The sequence below is a fragment of the Somniosus microcephalus genome, chromosome 8, assembly GCF_052327205.1.
Source record: "Somniosus microcephalus isolate GS21.2 chromosome 8, FLI_Smic_1.0, whole genome shotgun sequence".
NCBI classification, from domain to species: Eukaryota; Metazoa; Chordata; class Chondrichthyes; order Squaliformes; family Somniosidae; genus Somniosus; species Somniosus microcephalus.
The window spans coordinates 83,922,533-83,945,667 of record NC_140994.1 but is presented as its reverse complement, the minus strand read 5'-3'; positions in this window follow the sequence as shown (position 1 = coordinate 83,945,667).

Sequence of the window (23,135 nt, the reverse complement as noted above, 5' to 3'; positions counted from 1 at the left end):
TACCCTCCTCCAGTAAAGACCTGTTATTTGTTAATGTATAGCATCCGTGTGATTATTTAATAATAGCATATCCACTGAACCACGGATCCAACAGTGGCGACGAATGTCGATTTGAATCTACCTGCAACATAAAAAAATAAAAAAAATAGTCGAGGCCAGGAACACGGGCGTCGACCACGAGCACCCGCCCAGCAGTCAGGCAGAGATCCAACTTCGCAGGGGAGGCTGTGGAGAGCCGGGCTTGGTTCCCCAGCCACAACGAGCAGTAAGAGACCGACGACAGGTGCAGCGCAGACCCTTCCCGAGCAGCAGCGGCTGGAGCCGACCGACGGCGGAGAGAGAGCCGAGCAGAGTCGACGGGGTAAGACAGAGGGTGAAGAGTGCAGGGCGCAGCCGGGGGTTGAACACCGAGCGGCATCGAGGAAAACAAAACAAACTGGAGAGAGAGAGGGTAAGAAACAGCCGGGTTCTAGACTGAGCGGCGTCGAAAAATATAAAAAGAAGAACGCACAGAGCACAGCCAGTGCTCACGGGCTGAACAGGGTCCGCAGGGTGAAGAAAGGGGAGACGCCATTGAGCCACGGAGAAGAAGGGAGAGCGCGGGAGACGCCATTGAGCCGCGGAGAAGAAGGAAGAGTGCGGGAGACGCCATTTTTAGAAGCCACAGCGGAGAAGCAGGGCGAGCGCGGGAAGGAAGGAAAGCACGGGAGATGCCATTTTGTGCCAGCGGAGAAGAAGGGGAAGAGCGGGAGGCGCCATTTGTGATAGTTAACGCACACCCAAGGATGCCGAAGAGTGGCAGTATCTCTACGTTCGACAATGAAGTCGAAGATTGGGCGACATATGTGGAACGTATTGAGGTGTACTGCAGGGCGAATGAAGTGCCAGATGCTAATAAAGCACTGGTTCTGTTAAATTCCATGGGTGCAAAAACTTATGGGTTACTGCGAAATCTAATAACCCCAGAGAAGCCGGTAAACAAGAATTTTGAAAGCATAGTAGAAATCCTACAGGACCACTTAAACCCCACACCGCTGCTGATAGCAGAACGATTTAAGTTCCATAAAAGGAACCAACACAAAGACGAAAGCAATGCTGAGTACCTAACGGAACTGCGCAAGCTAACGAAACACTGCCAGTTTGGAGCGGGACTAGCAGACACGTTAAGGGACAAGTTTGTGTGTGGGCTACAAAGTGAAGGAACCCAGAAACGGCTTCTATCAGAAAAGGACCTTACGCTGGACAAAGCTTTCAGTATGGCAGTATCACATGAAGCAGCCGCAAGGGGCGCTGCAGAGATACAACGGAGACCGCAAGAATATGGCACCAATGAAATGTCCTATGGAACAGGGAAGTGCTATCACTGCGGCAGAACAACACATGACCAGAAAGATTGTTGGTTCAAGCACCAAGTGTGCAGACAGTGTGGGAAAGCAGGACACATAGCAAGAGTCTGCAGGTCTGGGAAGAAAACCAACAGTAAGAAATCTCCACAGGAGAAGTACAAAAAGGTACACCAGGTGATGGACAGTGGTTCAGATGAACAGAAAAGTGACACAGGCTCCGGAAGCAAGGAGCTGGGTTGTCTGTAACTACATAAGGTAACCGAAATGGAGGATCACCAGACTATCTGGGTTACACTCAAGATAGATGGAGTCCAAGTGGAAATGGAATTGGACACAGGGTCAGCTCTAACAGTCATAAATCAAAGAGACTACAAGCGGCTATTTTCACACATACCCTTGAAAGCTACAGAGATTGTCTTGAAGACGTACACAGGGCAAAAAGTCTACCCCAAAGGAAAAATAAGGGTGAAAGTGACATATAAATGCCAGGAAATACCTAAAATGGATATATACGTATTGCCAAATGGAGGACCACCACTGCTAGGATGTGAATGGATCCAGAAGATACAATTAGATTGGCATTCCATACAGGCACTGAAGGTTGAGGCCAAAAAGGATGACGACGTCACACCTGGACGACTGTCAAAAATGCTAACTGACGCAAAAGAAGTGTTCCAGGAGGGACTAAGAACACTAAAAGGAATAACAGCAATGATTAAAATAGAGGAAAATGCAAGCCCAAAGTTTCTGAAGGCCAGACCAGTGCCTTATGCGATCAGACCAGCTGTTGAAGCAGAGCTGGAAGGGTTGGAACATTCAGGAGTACTGTCCAAAGTGGACTGGAGCGAGTGGGCTACACCCATCGTTCCTGTAATGAAGAGGTCGTTGAGTAATACGCCTGGGGAACCAAAGAAGGTCCGCATCTGTGGGGATTTTAAGGTGACAGTGAACCCAGTCCTACACACTGTACAATATCCGCTTCCGCGGATTGAAGATATTTTCGCCTCGCTATCTGGAGGTAAACGCTTCACCAAAATTGATCTAGCCTAGGCGTACTTGCAAATGGAGGTAGAAGAAGCTTCGAAACATTACCTTACAATCAACACTCATAAAGGTCTCTATCAATACAACCGGCTGGTGTTTGGAGTAGCCTCGGCTCCGGCTATCTGGCAAAGGGCGATGGATCAGGTCCTGCAAGGGATTCCAGGGACCCAGTGTTATTTGGACGACATCTTGGTCACGGGCGAAAATGACGGTGATCACCTCGCCAACGTGGAGAAGGTGCTCACCAGATTAAAGGAGTATGGGCTACGAGCTAATCGCCACAAGTGCGAGTTTTTCCAGAAACAGATCTCGTATTGTGGCCACGTCATCGATGAAGAGGGTTTACATAAGTCCCCTGAAAAGATTGAGGCAGTAGTCAAGGCTCCAGCACCGGAAAATGTGTCACAACTGAGGTCGTTCCTCAGGCTGGTAAACTACTACCACAAGTTCTTACCAAATTTGTCTACGGTATTACACCCGCTCAACACCCTACTGCAAACAGGGGTACCATGGAAGTGGGATGACAAACGTAGACGTGCTTTCCAGAAGTGTAAAGAATTGATCACATCAAAAGAGGTGTTGGCCCATTTCAACCCAGCACTACCAATTCGTTTGGCATGTGATGCATCACCCTACGTTATTGGAGCGGTGTTGTCGCACAAATTCCCAGATGAGTTGGAGAGGCCAGTAGCCTTTGCGTCTCGGTCACTAACCTCAGCCGAGCGCAACTATGCCCAGATTGACAGGGAGGACCTCAGCCTAGTATGGGGAGTAAAAAAAATTCAACCACTATCTGCATGGGCAGAAGTTCACCTTGCTGACTGACCACCAACCACTTGTCTCCATCTTTAATCCGAAGAAGGTCGTTCCAGTGATGACTGCACAGCGGCTACAAAGATGGTCCCTGTTTCTAGGGGCGAATCAATATGAAATAGAATATAAAGGCACGAAACAGCATGGGAACGCTGATGGGCTATCGCGCCTGCCACTGTCTACTGTGGAGGAAGCACCAGCAGTGGACCCTATCGAGATATTTTATTCATCAATAATTGAACGATTGCCAGTAACAAACGCGGATATAGAGAAGGAGACCCGCAATGATGCGACGCTGTCACGGGTATATGAATTGACAGTGAAGGGATGGCCAACACATGGCGACTCACTGTTGCCAGCATTCTCATCCAGAAGAGAACAGCTGTCAGTATGCCAGGGGACAGTGATGTGTGGATCCAGAGTGGTGATACCACCCAAGTTAAGGGAGAGAGTGCTAAATGAGCTACATGAAGGTCATCTGGGGGGAGTGAAAATGAAAAGCCTTGCTAGGGCTTATGTGTGGTGGCCGGTGTGGTAAACCACTTTTATCGTTCACTATCGTTACACTATGGTTATCACTGTTTACATCGGTACACTATGGTTATCACTGTTTACACTGTTGTATCACTACACAAGGTTACCTCTTGCCACGCTGTTATACCTGGGCTGACCACAGCTGACTCCGCCCATGGCTCCGCCTGCTTGCCCAGGTATAAAGGTGGTCGACTGGCTGGTATTCCTCCTTGTTGGATCCGATCACCCACGAGGGTGGGCTCTGTTATTTAGCCAATAAAAACCTATAGTTACTAACTTAACTCGTCGCTTTTCATGAACTGAATTGATAGGTATATCAATTTTATTGGCTAAATTTTGAAATGTCTGTACCGGAGCAGCCAAACGACCAGCCAAACGTACAGCCCCAGCCAAACGGCCAGCTACAACAGCCCCAGCAGCCGGCCTGGCTGCGAGCCCTCCGACCGCCGTACCTGGATCTAAACCCACAGGCTGCGAATTCAGCCCTCGACTTCGAACACTGGCTGAGCTGCTTCGAAGCCTACCTGGGAGAATCCGGCGTGCCTCCGGTATCCAAACTAAGAGTTCTGACCGCCCAGGTGAGCCCTAAAGTATTTGCACTCATCCGGGACATTGCTGCTAAAAGAGCAGTACCGGAGCCCTGTAAACTCAATGTACGCCAGGCATCTCCTAAGATCCCGCTCGCAACAGCCAGGAGAGTCGGTTGATGATTTCTTACGGGCGCTGCAAATACTCGGCAGGGACTGTGACTTTAAAGCCGTAACAGCTGCAGAACATACCGATGGAAATATCCGCGATGCCTTCGTGAAAGGCCTTCGATCAGACTACTCACGGCAAAGACTGCTGGAATCAAAGGACCTCGACCTGAAAACAGCTGCTATCCTCGCTCGCTCCTTGGAAGTGGCCCATCGGGACCTCGAGGCGTACTCCAGGTACTGTGCTGCGCGACCCTGGGACTCGGGCCCGACTCCGGCCGCAATACCCCTCGCACCGCCGCCCCTGGGGCCTACCACAGCGTCGGTGTCCCGGAACCGATCGGGACCGCCACCCCCGGTACCGGCTGCGACATCGGAGCCCCGCGATCGGGCCGCCGGCTGCTTCTTCTGTGGCCAGGCGAAACACCCGAGGGCGCGCTGCCCTGCAAGAAACGCGACCTGCTCCGACTGCCACAAGAAAGGCCACATCGCGAAGGCCTGCAGGGGGAAAGCCACAGACGCCAGCAGTGCCTCATGCGAGTTGTGGGGGCGGCCATCTTTCATCAAGGCCACAGATGCCAGCATCACCTCGTGTGAGTCGTGGGGGTGGCCATCTTTAATCAAGGCCACCGACGCCGGCAGTGCCTCGTGAGTTGTGGGGGCGGCCATCTTCTCCGCCATTTTGTTCAACGTCGTGTGCGCCACCATTTTGTTCACCACACTCGACCGCCACCTTGTCTCCAGACCCAACCACCGCCTCACCCGCAGACTACAGCAGCTCGCTCAGCCATACACTAGCCTCCGTCACACTTGACCAAGCTCGCCCGCATCACCTGTCCAAGTCCATGATGGACATCAAAGTAAACGGCCACGCCATGACCTGCCTGTTCGACAGCGGAAGCACGGAGAGTTTCATCCATCCAGACACGGTGAGCCGCTACTCCCTCACTGTCCGGCCAACGCGCAACCGGATCTCGATGGCGTCGAGGTCCCATTCAACAGACATCAGCGGCTACTGTGTTGTGACCCTGTCGGTTAGGGGCACAGAGTATAAAAATTTTAAACTTCTCGTCCTGCCCCAGCTCTGCGCTGCCGTCCTACTAGGGCTGGATTTCCAATGCCACCTCCAAAGTGTCACCTTGGCATACGGTGGATCCCTCCCCCCCCTCACAGTCTGCAACCAGCAATTCCTAAACCGCCCACCGCGTACCACCTGCAGCCTATCCACCCTCAAAGTCCCGCCCCCCTCCCTGTTCGCTAACCTCACCCGCGACTGTAAACCCGTCGCTACCAAGAGCAGGTGGTACAGCGCCGGGGACAGAGCTTTTATTAGCTCCGAGGTGCAGCGACTCCTGAAGGAGGGCATCATCGAGGGAAGCAACAGCCCCTGGCGTGCCCAGGTCGTAGTCGTTAAGACCGGCGATAAACACCGCCTGGTCATCGACTACAGCCAAACCATAAACCGGTACACCCAGCTGGACGCATACCCCCTTCCCCGCATATCTGATATGGTCAATCAGATTGCACAGTACCAGGTATTCTCTACCATCGACCTTAAGTTGGCCTATCACCAACTCCCTATCCGCCCTGAGGACCACCAGTATACCGCCTTCGAGGCGAATGGCCGCCTCTACCACTTCCTTAGGGTTCCCTTCGGCGTCACCAACGGGGTTTCGCTCTTCCAAAGGGAGATGGACCGGATGGTTGACCAGAATGGGCTGCATGCCACATCCCCTTATCTAGATAACGTCACCATCTGCGGCCGCGACCGGCAGGACCATGATGTTAATCTGGAGAAATTCCTCCGTACGGCCCAACGGCTGAACCTCACCTACGATAAGGAGAAATGTGTGTTAAACACCTCGCGCCTTGCCATCCTCGGCTGCGTAATAGAGAACGGAGTCATCGGCCCCGACCCCGAAAGAATGCGCCCCCTCATGGAGCTTCCCCTCCCCCACTGTCCAAAGGCGCTGAAGAGAACCCTGGGGCTCTTCGCTTACTATGCCCAATGGGTGCCCAATTATGCGGACAAAGCCAGACCCCTCATGAAGTCCACCTCCTTCCCCCTGACAGCAGAAGCATGCGCAGCCTTCTCCCTCATAAAGGGAGACATTGCTAAGGCCACAATGCACGCGGTGGATGAGTCTATCCCTTTCCAAGTGGAGAGCGATGCATCCGACTTCGCCCTAGCTGCAGCCCTTAACCAGGCGGGGAGACCTGTGGCCTTCTTCTCAAGGACCCTCCAGGGCCCTGAGATCCGACACTCTTCTGTCGAGAAGGAGGCCCAGGCGATCGTGGAGGCAATACGACGCTGGAGGCATTACCTGGCAGGCAAACGATTTACCCTCCTCACCGACCAGCGTTCGGTCGCTTTTATGTTTAATAACAAGCTGAGGGGCAAAATCAAGAACGACAAGATCTTGAGGTGGAGAATTGAGCTCTCCACCTACGATTACGATATCTTGTACCGGCCTGGTAAACTGAACGAACCCCCAGATGCTCTATCACGAAGTACATGCGCCAACGCGCAAATTGATAGACTGCAGACCCTCCACAACGACCTCTGCCACCCCGGGGTCACCAGACTTTACCACTTCATTAAGGCCCGCAACCTGCCCTACTCCATCGAGGAGGTCAGGACCATGACCAGGAACTGCCAAACCTGTGCCGAATGCAAACCGCATTTCTATAGGCCGGACAGAGCAAGCCTGATCAAGGCCACCCGCCCCTTCGAGCGCTTGAGCATCAATTTTAAGGGGCCCCTCCCGTCCTCTGACCGTAATGTGTACTTCCTCAACATTATTGACGAGTACTCCCGTTTCCCCTTTGCCTTCCCCTGCCCAGACATGACCAGTACCACGGCCATCAAATGCCTGAATGACCTCTTCGCCTTGTTCGGGTTCCCGAACTATATACATAGCGACCGGGGCTCATCCTTCATGAGCGAGGAACTTCGCCAGTTCCTACTAGCGAGAGGTATTGCTGCAAGCAGGACCACCAGCTACAACCCCCGAGGGAACGGCCAGGTGGAAAGAGAGAACGCAACAGTCTGGAAGGCCGTTCTCTTAGCCTTAAAGTCTAAGGGCCTCCCAACCTCTCGCTGGCAGGAAGTCCTCCCGGCAGCACTGCATTCCATCCGGTCACTGCTTTGCACTGCCATTAACGCCACCCCCCATGAACGAATGTTTGTTTTCCCCAGGAAGTCGGATACGGGAACCTCGCTACCAACATGGCTGACTTCTCCGGGGCCCGTCTTGCTGCGGAAGCACGTGAGGGCCCATAAAATGGACCCCCTGATCGAGAGGGTGGACCTCCTGCATGCCAACCCCCAGTACGCCTATGTGGCATACCCAGACGGGCGGGAGGACACAGTCTCCTTACGAGACCTCACACCCTCGGGCACCCCTGAGACACCACCGTTACCCCCCACCACTCCCCCAAATCCAGCCCCGGTAGACGGCATGCCGGAACCCCATGAGCCTTCGCCGACCACGCAGACACCAGCCTTAACTTCGAATACTACACCTCCGCCGCCGCTGCTGCACCGATCAGAAAGGCTTACGAGGCCTCCGGATAGACTGACATACCCGAACTGGTAGTACACTTCACCCCGCCGGACTCAAATTTAAACAATGGGTGAATGTGGTAAACCACTTTTATCGTTCACTATCGTTACACTATGGTTATCACTGTTTATACTGTTGTATCACTACACAAGGTTACCTCTTGCCACGCTGTTATACCTGGGCTGACCACAGCTGACTCCGCCCATGGCTCCGCCTGCTTGCCCAGGTATAAAGGTGGTCGACTGGCTGGTATTCCTCCTTGTTGGATCCGATCACCCACGAGGGTGGGCTCTGTTATTTAGCCAATAAAAACCTATAGTTACTAACTTAACTCGTCGCTTTTCATGAACTGAATTGATAGGTATATCAATTTTATTGGCTAAATTTTGAAATGTCTGTACCGGAGCAGCCAAACGACCAGCCAAACGTTCAGCCCCAGCCAAACGGCCAGCTACAACAGCCCCAGCAGCCGGCCTGGCTGCGAGCCCTCCGACCGCCGTACCTGGATCTAAACCCACAGGCTGCGAATTCAGCCCTCGACTTCGAACACTGGCTGAGCTGCTTCGAAGCCTACCTGGGAGAATCCGGCGTGCCTCCGGTATCCAAACTAAGAGTTCTGACCGCCCAGGTGAGCCCTAAAGTATTTGCACTCATCCGGGACATTGCTACATACGAGGACGCCCTCAACCTGCTAAAAGAGCAGTACCGGAGCCCTGTAAACTCAATGTACGCCAGGCATCTCCTAAGATCCCGCTCGTAACAGCCAGGAGAGTCGGTTGATGATTTCTTACGGGCGCTGCAAATACTCGGCAGGGACTGTGACTTTAAAGCCGTAACAGCTGCAGAACATACCGATGGAAATATCCGCGATGCCTTCGTGAAAGGCCTTCGGTCAGACTACTCACGGCAAAGACTGCTGGAATCAAAGGACCTCGACCTGAAAACAGCTGCTATCCTCGCTCGCTCCTTGGAAGTGGCCCATCGGGACCTCGAGGCGTACTCCAGGTACTGTGCTGCGCGACCCTGGGACTCGGGCCCGACTCCGGCCGCAATACCCCTCGCACCGCCGCCCCTGGGGCCTACCACAGCGTCGGTGTCCCGGAACCGATCGGGACCGCCACCCCCGGTACCGGCTGCGACATCGGAGCCCCGCGATCGGGCCGCCGGCTGCTTCTTCTGTGGCCAGGCGAAACACCCGAGGGCGCGCTGCCCTGCAAGAAACGCGACCTGCTCCGACTGCCACAAGAAAGGCCACATCGCGAAGGCCTGCAGGGGGAAAGCCACAGACGCCAGCAGTGCCTCATGCAAGTTGTGGGGGCGGCCATCTTTCATCAAGGCCACAGATGCCAGCATCACCTCGTGTGAGTCGTGGGGGCGGCCATCTTTGATCAAGGCCACCGACGCCGGCAGTGCCTCATGTGAGTTGTGGGGGCGGCCATCTTCTCCGCCATTTTGTTCAACGTCGTGTGCGCCACCATTTTGTTCACCACACTCGACCGCCACCTTGTCTCCAGATCCGACCACCGCCTCACCCGCAGACTACAGCAGCTCGCTCAGCCATACACTAGCCTCCGTCACACTTGACCAAGCTCGCCCGCATCACCTGTCCAAGTCCATGATGGACATCAAAGTAAACGGCCACGCCATGACCTGCCTGTTCGAAAGCGGAAGCACGGAGAGTTTCATCCATCCAGACACGGTGAGCCGCTACTCCCTCACTGTCCGGCCAACGTGCAACCGGATCTCGATGGCGTCGAGGTCCCATTCAACAGACATCAGCGGCTACTGTGTTGTGACCCTGTCGGTTAGGGGCACGGAGTATAAAAATTTTAAACTTCTCGTCCTGCCCCAACTCTGCGCTGCCGTCCTACTAGGGCTGGATTTCCAATGCCACCTCCAAAGTGTCACCTTGGCATACGGTGGACCACTCCCCCCCCCTCACAGTCTGCAACCAGCAATTCCTAAACCACCCACCGCGTACCACCTGCAGCCTATCCACCCTCAAAGTCCCGCCCCCCTCCCTGTTCGCTAACCTCACCCGTGACTGTAAACCCGTCGCTACCAAGAGCAGGCGGTACAGTGCCGGGGACAGAGCTTTTATTAGCTCCGAGGTGCAGCGACTCCTGAAGGAGGGCATCATCGAGGGAAGCAACAGCCCCTGGCGTGCCCAGGTCGTAGTCGTTAAGACCGGCGATAAACACCGCCTGGTCATCGACTACAGCCAAACCATAAACCGGTACACCCAGCTGGACGCATACCCACTTCCCCGCATATCTGATATGGTCAATCAGATTGCACAGTACCGGGTATTCTCTACCATCGACCTTAAGTTGGCCTATCACCAACTCCCTATCCGCCCTGAGGACCACCAGTATACTGCCTTCGAGGCGAATGGCCGCCTCTACCACTTCCTTAGGGTTCCCTTCGGCGTCACCAACGGGGTTTCGGTCTTCCAAAGGGAGATGGACCGGATGGTTGACCAGAATGGGCTGCATGCCACGTTCCCTTATCTAGATAACGTCACCATCTGCGGCCGCGACCGGCAGGACCATGATGTTAATCTGGAGAAATTCCTCCGTACGGCCCAACGGCTGAACCTCACCTACAATAAGGAGAAATGTGTGTTAAACAACTCGCGCCTTGCCATCCTCGGCTGTGTAATAGGGAACGGAGTCATCAGCCCCGACCCCGAAAGAATGCGCCCCCTCATGAAGCTTCCCCTCCCCCACTGTCCAAAGGCGCTGAAGAGAACCCTGGGGCTCTTCGCTTACTATGCCCAATGGGTGCCCAATTATGCGGACAAAGCCAGACCCCTCATGAAGTCCACCTCCTTCCCCCTGACAGCAGAAGCATGCGCAGCCTTCTCCCTCATAAAGGGAGACATTGCTAAGGCCACAATGCACGCGGTGGATGAGTCTATCCCTTTCCAAGTGGAGAGCGATGCATCCGACTTCGCCCTAGCTGCAGCCCTTAACCAGGCGGGGAGACCTGTGGCCTTCTTCTCAAGGACCCTCCAGGGCCCTGAGATCCGACACTCTTCTGTCGAGAAGGAGGCCCAGGCGATCGTGGAGGCAGTACGACACTGGAGGCATTACCTGGCAGGCAAACGATTTACCCTCCTCACCGACCAGCGTTCGGTCACTTTTATGTTTAATAACAAGCTGAGGGGCAAAATCAAGAACGACAAGATCTTGAGGTGGAGAATTGAGCTCTCCACCTACGATTACGATATCTTGTACCGGCCTGGTAAACTGAACGAACCCCCAGATGCTCTATCACGAAGTACATGCGCCAACGCGCAAATTGATAGACTGCAGACCCTCCACAACGACCTCTGCCACCCCGGGGTCACCAGACTTTACCACTTCATTAAGGCCCACAACCTGCCCTACTCCATCGAGGAGGTCAGGACCATGACCAGGAACTGCCAAACCTGTGCCGAATGCAAACCGCATTTCTATAGGCCGGACAGAGCAAGCCTGATCAAGGCCACCCGCCCCTTCGAGCGCTTGAGCATCGATTTTAAGGGGCCCCTCCCGTCCTCTGACCGTAATGTGTACTTCCTCAACATTATTGACGAGTACTCCCGTTTCCCCTTTGCCTTCCCCTGCCCAGACATGACCAGTACCACGGCCATCAAATGCCTGAATGACCTCTTCGCCTTGTTCGGGTTCCCGAACTATATACATAGCGACCGGGGCTCATCCTTCATGAGCGAGGAACTTCGCCAGTTCCTACTAGCGAGAGGTATTGCTGCAAGCAGGACCACCAGCTACAACCCCCAAGGGAACGGCCAGGTGGAAAGAGAGAACGCAACAGTCTGGAAGGCCGTTCTCTTAGCCTTAAAGTCTAAGGGCCTCCCAACCTCTCGCTGGCAGGAAGTCCTCCCGGCAGCACTGCATTCCATCCGGTCACTGCTTTGCACTGCCATTAACGCCACCCCCCATGAACGAATGTTTGTTTTCCCCAGGAAGTCGACTACGGGAACCTCGCTACCAACATGGCTGACTTCTCCGGGGCCCGTCTTGCTGCGGAAGCACGTGAGGGCCCATGAAATGGACCCCCTGGTCGAGAGGGTAGACCTCCTGCACGCCAACCCCCAGTACGCCTATGTGGCATACCCAGACGGGCGGGAGGACACAGTCTCCTTACGAGACCTCGCACCCTCGGGCACCCCTGAGACACCACCATTACCCCCCACCACTCCCCCAAATCCAGCCCCGGTAGACGGCATGCCGGAACCCCATGAGCCTTCGCCGACCACGCAGACACCAGCCTTAACTTCGAATACTACACCTCCGCCGCCGCTGCTGCGCCGATCAGAAAGGCTTACGAGGCCTCCGGATAGACTGACATATCCGAACTGGTAGTACACTTCACCCCGCTGGACTCAAATTTAAACAAGGGGTGAATGTGGTAAACCACTTTTATCGTTCACTATCGTTACACTATGGTTATCACTGTTTATACTGTTGTATCACTACACAAGGTTACCTCTTGCCACGCTGTTATACCTGGGCTGACCACAGCTGACTCCGCCCATGGCTCCGCCTGCTTGCCCAGGTATAAAGGTGGTCGACTGGCTGGTATTCCTCCTTGTTGGATCCGATCACCCACGAGGGTGGGCTCTGTTATTTAGCCAATAATAACCTATAGTTACTAACTTAACTCGTCGCTTTTCATGAACTGAATTGATAGGTACATCAGCCGGGAATCGATCAACAAATCGAGGACCTAACTAAGAGCTGCTTAGGATGCCAGAAGGTCCAAAATGCACCACCACATGCCCCTCTACACCCATGGGAGTGGCCCTCCTCTCCATGGCAACGGGTGCATATTGATTTCGCTGGTCCATTCATGGACTCAATGTTCTTAATAGCAGTGGATGCTCATTCAAAGTGGCCTGAGGTGATAAAAATGTCTTCAACCACTACAGAGAAAACGATTGCAGTCCTACGGACCATATTTGCCAGAAACGGTTTGCCAGAGCAGATTTGCTCTGATAATGGACCACAGTTTGTGTCCGACGAGTTCCAAAAATTCATGAAAAGGAATGGGGTAAGGCATTACACATCCACCCCGTATCATCCAGCCACAAATGGATTGGCTGAGAGGTTCGTACAAACTTTAAGAAGGTGATAAAGGTGATGTGCGACGATGAAATTCCACTACAGCATAAGATGGACAATTTCTTATTAGCCTACCGAAACGCGACACATGCAGTTACCAACCAGACCCCGGCCATGATGTTCTTTAACCAAAGGTTGAGATCGCGTCTGGACTTGCTCAGACCAAATGTGCAAAGAAATGTTGAGGACAAACAATTCCAGCACATCAATGAGAAGCCGACAAGAAGCTTCAATGTAGGGCAACCAGTCTTGGCCCGTGACTATCGAACAGAGAAGTGGCAACCCGGAACGATATGTACAAGGCAGGGGCCATTAATGTACACAGTGGATGTCGGGGAGAACATTGTGAGACGCCACATCGATCAGATCTTAGCGTCGCAGGAACGCGTCAACCCCGTGTCTCGAGTAGCTGGTGATGAACCCGACATACCGGTAGCATCTACTTCAGACCCAGTAGCAGTGGAACCCGATGAACTACCCGATGAAAAGGGGTCAGAATCGCCTCTGCACCAAGAACAAGAACCTCTGGAAAGGCGCTACCCGAAAGGGTCAGGAAGCCGCCCCAAAGACTGAATCTATAAATGGACTTTTGTTGTTTAATGTACATGTTGAAATGTTAATAGTTATTTGAATATTAGGGGTATTACTAATCAAAAAGGGGAGGAATTGTAATGTATGTGCCTTTAAGTCAGAACTACTTTTACAGCTCCTGTATACTGTAGTACCGGCAGTGACCACACTGGTATATAAGCTTTGCGCATGCCTCTGTACCCCAGTCTAGAGACTACCCTCCTCCAGTAAAGGCCTGTTATTTGTTAATGTTCAGCATCCGTGTGATTATTTAATAATAGCATATCCACTGAACCACGGATTAAACAGATAGCACTCAGGATCCTGTTAACCAGGCCTGTAACGGTGGCGACGGAGAGCACTCAGGACCCCATTAACCAGGCCCGTATTGGTGGCGATGCAGGGCACTCAGGATCCCTTTAACCGTGCCCGTATCGGTGGCGATGGAGAGCACTTTAAACGTGTGACATGAATCTTGTCATTCATGTGGAAATGATTTATGAAATGATACTGGGCGGCCTGCTGGTGGAGCTGTCCAGGGAGAGTATAAATAATCGGGCATGGGTCAGCTAGCTCAGGACATTCTTTAACAGGAACTAGTGAAGGACACAACTAGATCTCCATGATGAAAAACAGTTGATTAAAGCCTTGTTTAATACTTAGAGCAAGTGCCTAGTAGTTTTCTTACGTCACCATGCCCATATCGATAGCGAGGGATAGCACTCAGGACTCCGTTAACCAGGCCCGTATCAGTGGCGATGGATCAAACTCAGGATCCTGTTAACCAGGCCCATATCGATGGCGATGGATAGTACTCAGGATCCTGTTAACCATGCCCGTATCGATGGTGATGGAGAGCACTCAGGATCCTGTTAACCAGGCATGTATCAGTGGCGATGGATGGCACTCAGGATCCTGTTAACCATGCCCGTATCAGTGGCGATGGATAGCACTCAGTACCCCGTTAACCAGGCACGTATCGGTGGTGATGGATAGCACTCAGGATCCTGTTAACCGTGCCCGTATCGCTGGCGATGGATAGTACTCAGGATCCTCATAACCATGCCCGTATCGATGGTGATGGCGAGAACTCAGGATCCTGCTAACCAGGCCGGTATCAGTGGCGGTGGATAGCACTCAGGATCCTGTTAACCGTGCCCGTATCAGTGGCGATGGAGAGCACTCAGGATCCTGCTAACCGTGCCCATATCGGCGGCAAAGGATAGCAGTTAGGATCCTGTTAACCGTGCCCGTATCGGTGGCGATGGATAACACTGACGACCTTGATAACCATGCCCGGATCACTGGCGTTTGAGAGCACTCAGGATCCTGTTTACCAGGCCTGTATCAGTGGCGAAGGAGAGCACTCAGGATCCTGTTAACCAGGCCCGTATCGGTGGCTATGGATAGGACTCAGGATCCTGTTAAACAGGCCCGTATCAGTGGCGATGGATAGTACTCGGGATCCTGTTAAGCAGGCCTGTATCGGTGGCGATGGATAGCACTCGGGATCCTGTTAAACAGGCCCGTATCAGTGGCGACGGTTAGCACCCAGGATCCTGTTAACCGGGCCTGTATCGGTAGCGATGGATAGCAGTCAGGATCCTGTTAAACAAGCCCGTATCGGTGGCGATGGATAGCACTCAGGATCCTGTTAACCAGGCCCGTATCGGTGGCGATGGATAGCACTCAGGATCCCATTAACAAGGCCCATATTAGTGGCGATGGATAGCACTCAGGATCCTGTTAACCGTGCCTGTATCGGTGGCGATGGAGAGCACTCAGGATCCTATTAACCAGGCCCATATCAGTGGCGATGGAGTGTACTCGGGATCCTGTTAACCAGGCCCGTATCGGAGGCAATGGATAGCATTCAGGATCCTGTTAACCAGGCCTGTATCGGTGGCGATGGATAGCACTCAGAATCCTGTTAACCCTGCCTGTATCAGTGGCGATGGAAAGCATTCAGGATCCTGTAAACCAGGCCTGTATCAGTGACGATGGATAGCACTCAAAATCCTGTTAACGCTGCCCGTATCAGTGGCGATGGATAGCACTCAGGATCCTGTTAACCAGGCCCGTATCGGTGGCAATGGTTAGCACTCAGGATCCTGTTAACCATGCCAGTTTCAGTGGCGATGGAGTGCACTCGGAAGCCTGTTAACCAGGCCCGTATCAGTGGCGAAGGATAGCAGTCAGAACCCCGTTTACCAGTTGTCACTGGCGATGGAGAGCACTCAGGATCCCGTTAACCACGTCCGTATCAGTGGCGATGAATAGCAGTCAGGATCCCATTAACAAGGCCCGTATCAGTGGCGATGAATAGCACTCAGGATCCTGTTAACCAGGCCTGTATCGGTGGCGATGGATAGTGTAATGTATATACCTTTAAGGGGGGAACTATCTTTTACAGCTCATGTATACTGCAGTACCGGCAGTGACCACACCTGTGTATAGCACTGAGTAGTAATCTGTACAGATCAGTTCTAGTGTGAGCCACGTTGAGTAAACACCTGTTGTATCATTCTCCTGCAGTCTGTGTCTTATTATACACGGACACAACATTGGCGAGAAGGCAAGTTCGAACCTACCTGCAACTCTGCATCACCTCCCGGGGATTCGCTCCTGGAGATCAGTGGATTGGAGGTCAAGGCCAGAGACTCGGGCGTTGACCACGGGCAACCACCCAGTCATCCAGCAGAGACTCGAGAATTGCGGGGGAGGCTGTCGAGAGCCAGGCTTGGCTTTCCAGTCGAGGTGGCCCAGCAAAACGGGCTGGCAACAGGTAGTGCACAGACCCTTCCCGGACAGCGGCGGGCTAGAGCCCAACCGAGCAGCAGAGCAAAGGGCCGAGCAGCGTCGATGGGGGAGAGAGAGAGAGGGCAGAGCGCACAATGCGCAGCCGGTGTTCAGGGGCTGAGCAGCGTCAAAGAGAGGGAGAGACAGACGCACAGAAACCCGCGAGGCGCCGCCATTGCCACGAGGACCGCCGAGAGCGGCGTTGGCAGCAGCGCAGGAGAAGTGCGCGAAGCCTACAGGGTGCCGCCATTGCCATGAGAACCACCGGGAGCGGCGTTGGCAGCAGTGGGGGAGGAAGGAAAGCGCGGGAGACGCCATTTTAAGCCATTGGGAGACGCCATTTTAAACCACACCCAAAATGCCGAAGAGTGGCAGTATCACCGCATTTGACAATGAAGTCGAAGATTGGACTACATATGTCGAACGAATAGAGGTATACTGCCAGGCAAATGAGGTGTCAGATGACAAGAAAGCGTCAGTATTGTTAAATTTAATGGGTGCAAAGACGTATGGTTTATTACGAAATCTAGTAACCCCAACGAAGCCAATGGAAAAGAGTTTTGAAGACATAGTAACGATACTACAGGAACATTTAAACCCCACACCGCTGCTGATAGCAGAAAGATTCAAGTTTCACAAACGGAACCAGCATAAGGATGAAAGCAATGCTGATTATTTAACAGAACTGCGCAAACTACCGAAACACTGCCAGTTTGGAGCGGGACTGGCAGATATCTTAAGGGACAAGTTTGTGTGTGGGCTTCAAAGTGAAGGAACCCAGAAACGGCTTTTATCTGAAAAGGACCTTACGCTGAAAAAGGCTTTCAGCATTGCGGTATCATATGAAGCAGCAGCACAGGGCGCTGCAGAGATACAACAGAGACCGCAAGAATATGGCACAAACGAAATGTCATATGGAACAGAGAAGTGCTATCGCTGCGGCAGAACAACACACGACCAGAATGATTGCTGGTTCAAAGACAAAGTGTGCAGACAGTGTGGAAAAGTAGGACACATAGCACGAGTCTGCAGGTCGGGAAAGAAAACCAGCAATAAGAAACCTACCAAAGAAAAGTACAAGAAGGTACATAAGATGACGGAGAATAGTTCAGATGAACAAAAGAGTGATAACGACTCCGAAAGCAGGGAACTGAGTTGTCTGAAACTACATAATGTGATCACAACGGAGGATCACCGAACCATTTGGGTCACTCTCAAGATAGCAGGAGACAAGGTAAAGATGGAATTGGACACAGGATCAGCCCTAACAGTCATAAACCGATGGGACTATGAGCGGCTATTCTCACACATACCCTTGAGAGACACAAAAATTATTTTGAAGACGTACACGGGGCAAAAAGTCTACCCCAAAGGAAAAATAAGGGTTACCGTAAGGAAACACCAAAACTAGACCTGTATGTATTGCAAGATGGAGGACCACCATTACTGGGACGTGAATGGATCCGGAAAATACAACTGGATTGGCATTCCATACAGGCACTGACTGTGGCTGACAAAAAAGATGACGACGTCACACCTGGGCGACTGTCAAAGATCCTAACTGACGCGAAAGAAGTGTTCCAGCAAGGGCTCGGAACACTAAAAGGCATGACAGCGACGATTAAAATTGAAGAAAACGCAAGCCCAAACTTTTTTAAGGCCAGACCGGTACCTTATGCGATCCGCCCAGCTGTCGAAGCAGAGCTGAAGAGTCTGGAACGTTCAGGTGTACTGTCCAAGGTAGACTGGAGCGAGTGGGCTACACCCATCGTCCCTGTGATGAAAAAGTCATTGAGCAGCACGCCTGGGGAACCAAGGAAGGTTCGCATCTGTGGGGACTTTAAGGTAACAGTGAACCCGGTCCTTCACATTGTACCATATCCACTTCCGCGGATTGAAGATATTTTCGCCTCGCTATCTGGAGGGAAACGCTTCACTAAGATTGATCTGGCCCAGGCGTATCTGCAAATGGAGGTAGAAGAAGCATCAAAAAAATACCTCACAATCAACACCCATAAAGGTCTCAACCAATACAACCAGCTGGTATTCGGGGTAGCATCAGCTCCGGCTATTTGGCAGAGGGCAATGGAACAAGTCCTGCAAGGGATCCCAGGGACCCAGTGTTATTTGGACGACATCCTGGTCACAGGCGAAAATGACAGTGATCACCTTGCCAACCTGGAGCAGGTGCTCACTAGATTGCAGGAATATGGGCTCCGAGCTAACCGCCCCAAATGCGAGTTTTTTAGAAAACAGATCTCGTATTGTGGCCACGTTATCGATAAAGAGGGGTTACATAAGTCCCCAGAGAAGATTGAGGCAGTAGTCAAGGCTCCAGCACCGGAAAATGTGTCACAACTGAGGTCGTTCCTCGGGCTGGTAAACTACTACCATAAGTTCTTGCCAAATTTGTCTACAATACTACACCCACTGAACACCCTACTGCAAACTGGGGTGTCATGGAAGTGGAGTGATGAATGTAGGTGAGCTTTCTAGAAGAGCAAAACACTAATCACATTGAAAGAGGTATTGGCCCATTACAACCCAGCATTACCAATTCGGTTGGCATGTGATGCGTCACCCTACGGCATTGGAGCGGTGCTGGCGCACAAATTCTCGGACAGCTCAGAGAGGCCAATAGCTTTTGCGTCACGATCACTAACCTCAGCCGAGCGTAACTACGCCCAGATTGACAGGGAGGCCCTCAGCCTAGTGTGGGGAGTGAAAAAGTTCAATCACTATCTGCACGGGCAGAAATTCACCTTGCTGACTGATCACCAGCCTCTTGTCTCCATTTTTAACCTGAAGAAGGGCGTTCCGGTGATGACTGCGCAATGACTACAAAGATGGTCACTTTTTCTGGGGGCGCACCACTATGAGATTGAATATAAGGGCACGAAACAACATGGAAATGCTGATGGGCTATCACGCCTGCCACTGCCTACTGCAGAGGAAGCACCAGCAGTGGATCCTGTCGAAATATTCCATTCGACTATAGTTGAATACCTACCGGTAACTAACGCTTGTATCGAAAAGGAAACCCGAAATGACCCGACACTGTCTCGGGTATATGATTTGACGGTGAAGGGATGGCCAGCACATGGCGACTCACTGTTGCCAGCATTCTCGACAAGGAGAGAACAGCTGTCAGTGTGCCGGGGGACATTGATGTGTGGATCCCGAGTGGTAATTCCACCCAAGTTAAGGGATAGAGTGCTCAATGAGCTTCATGAGGGTCATCTGGGAGGGGTAAAAATGGAAAGCCTAGCCAGGGCTTATGTGTGGTGGCCGGGAATCTATAAACAAATCGAGGACCTGACCAAGAGCTGCTCAGGATGCCAGAAAGTCCAAAATGCACCACCACAGGCCCTTCTACACCGATGGGAGTGGCCCTCATCTCCATGGCAATGGGTGCATATTGATTTTGCTGGTCCATTCATGGACTCAATGTTTTTAATAGCCGTGGATGCGCACTCGAAATGGCCTGAGGTCATCAAAATGTCCTCCACCACCACGGAGAAAACTATTGCAGTCCTACGGACCATTTTTGCCAGGAATGGCTTGCCAGAACAGATTTGCTCCGACAACGGACCACAGTTTGTGTCCGAAGAGTTCCGGATGTTCTTGAAAAAGAATGGGTTAAGGCATTACACATCCGCCCCGTATCATCCAGCCACAAATGGATTGGCTGAGAGGTTCGTACAAACTTTTAAGAAGGCAATAAAGGCTATGTACAATGACAACATTCCGCTGCAGCACAAGGTGGACAATTTCCTGTTCGCCTACAGGAATGCGACACATGCAGTCACCAACCAGGCCCCAGCCATGATGTTCTATAACCGAAGGTTAAGATCTCGCCTGGATTTGCTCAGACCAAACGTACGAAGAGATGCTGAGAGTAAGCAATTCCAGCACATCCATGAGAAGCCAACAAGGAGCTTCAATGTAGGGCAACCAGTCTTGGCCCACAACTACCGAACAGAAAAATGGCAGCCAGGAACGATATGCACACGGCAGGTGCCACTAATGTACACAGTGGACATTGGGGAGAGCATCGTGAGACGCCATGCTGACCAGATCCTAGAGTCACAGGAACAAGTCAACCCCATGCCTCGCCCATACGTACCTGGTGATGAACCCGACGTACAGGTCGCATCTACGTCAGAAACAGTAGCATCGGAAGCTGATGAACCAACCGACGACAGGGGGTCAGAATCGCCTCCGCACCAAGAGCAAGACATTCGGGAAAGGCGCTATCCAGAAAGGATCAGTAAGCCTCCCCAAAGACTGAATATATAAATAGACTATTTTCAGCTAATGTTGCATGTTAAAAGTGTTAATTGTAATTAGTTTGATATTTAATTGTTAAATGAGTGTTATGGTACTGTTAATCTAAAAGGGGAGGAATTGTAATGTATATACCTTTAAGGGGGGAACCATCTTTTACAGCTCATGTATACTGCAGTACCGTCAGTGACCACACCTGTATATAGCACTGAGTAGTAATCTGTACAGATCAGTTCTAGTGTGAGCCACGTTGAGTAAACACCTGTTGTACCATTCTCCTGCAGTCTGTGTCTTATTATACAGGTAGACTACCCTTTATCCGGACTTCCGAAAACCGAAACCCTCTAAAAACCGAAGGTTTTTTCGTTCAGCGTAAGTCGTGCGTACGAACGAAAAAACCTTCAGTTTTTAGAGGGTTCCGGTTTCGGAAGTTCGGTTAAAGGGTAAGTCGTGTGCACGACCCCCCGCCGACCCCGACAACCCCGCCAGCCCCGACAACCGCCGACCCCCCCGCGGACCCCGCCGGCCCCGACCCCCGCCGACCCCGACTGACTTACGCTGAGCGTCAGCGTAAGTCGTGCGCACGACCCCCCGCCGACCCCCCCGCGGACCCCTGCCGACCCCACCCCCCCGCGGACCCCCGCCGACCCACCTTCCGAAATCCGAAATTCTCCTTTATCCGAAACTCGGCTGGTCCCGAGGTTTTCGGATAAAGGATAGTCTACCTGTACATGGACACAACAGATATCACTCAGAATCCTGTTAACCCTGCCCGTATCAGTGGCGATGGATAGCACTCAGGATCCTGTTAACCAGGCCTGTATCGGAGGCAATGGATAGCACTCAGTGTCCTGTTAACCATGCCAGTATCGGTGGCGATGGAGTGCACTCAGGTTCCTGTTAACCAGGCCCGTATCAGTGGCGAAGGATAGCAGTCAGGACCCGGTTTAGCAGGTCTGTATCACTGGCGATGGAAAGCACTCAGGATCCCGTTAACCAGGCCCGTATCAGTGGCGATGAATAGCAGTCAGCACCGTGTTAACCAGGCCCATATCGATGGCGACGCAGGGCACTCAGGATCCTGTTAACCATGCCCGTATCGATGGCGATGGATAGCACTCAGGATCCTGTTAACCGTGCCTGGATCGGTGGCGATGGATAACACTCAGGATCTTGTTAACCAGGCCTGTATCGGTGGCGATGGAGAGCACTCAGGATCCCGTTAACCATGCCCGTAACGGTGGCGATGGAGTGCACTCAGGACCCCGTTAACCAGGCCCATATCGGTGGCGATGGATAACACTCAGGATCCTGTTAACCGTGCCAGTATCGCTGGCGATGGCTAGTACTCAGGATCCTGATAACCATGCCCGTATCAATGGTGATGGATAGCACTCAGGATCCTGTTAACCAGGCACATATCGATGGCGATGGATAGCACTCAGGATCCTGTTAACCAGGCCCGTATCTGTGGCGATGGATAGCACTCAGGATCCTGTTAACCGTGACCGTATCAGTGGCGATGGAGAGCACCCAGGATCCTGTTAACCGTGCCTGGATCGGTGGCGATGGATAACACTCATGACCTTGATAACAATGCCTGGATCACTGGCGATTGAGGGCATTCAGGATCCTGTTAACCAGGCCCGTATCAGTGGCGATGGACAGCACTCAGGATCCTGTTAACCAGGCCCGTATCAGTGGCGATGGATAGGACACAGGATCTTGTTAACCGGGCCCGTATCGGTGGCGATGGATAGCACTCAGGATCCTGTTAACTGTGCCCGTATCGGTGGCGATGGCTAGCACTCAGGATCCTGGTAACCGTGCCCGTATCGATGGCGATGGATAGCACTCAGGATCCTGTTAACCAGGCCCGTATCGGTGGCGATGGATAGCAGTCAGGATCCCATTAACAAGGCCCATATCAGTGGCGATGAATAGCACTCAGGATCCTGTTAACCAGGCCTGTATCGGTGGCGATGGATAGCACTCAGAATCCTGTTAACCCTGCCCGTATCAGTGGCGATGGATAGCACTCAGGATCCTGTTAACCGTGCCTGGATCGGTGACGATGGATAACACTCATGACCTTGATAACAATGCCCGGAACACTGGCGATTGAGAGCACTCAGGATCCTGTTAACCAGGCCCGTATCAGTGGCAATGTGCAGCACTCGGGATCCTGTTAACCAGGCCCGTATCGGTGGCGATGGATAGGACTCAGGATCCTGTTAACCGGTCCAGTATCGGTGGCGATGGATAGCACTCAGGATCCTGTTAACTGTGCCCGTATCGGTGGCGATGGATAGCACTCAGGATCCTGTTAACCAGGCCCGTATCGGTGGCGAT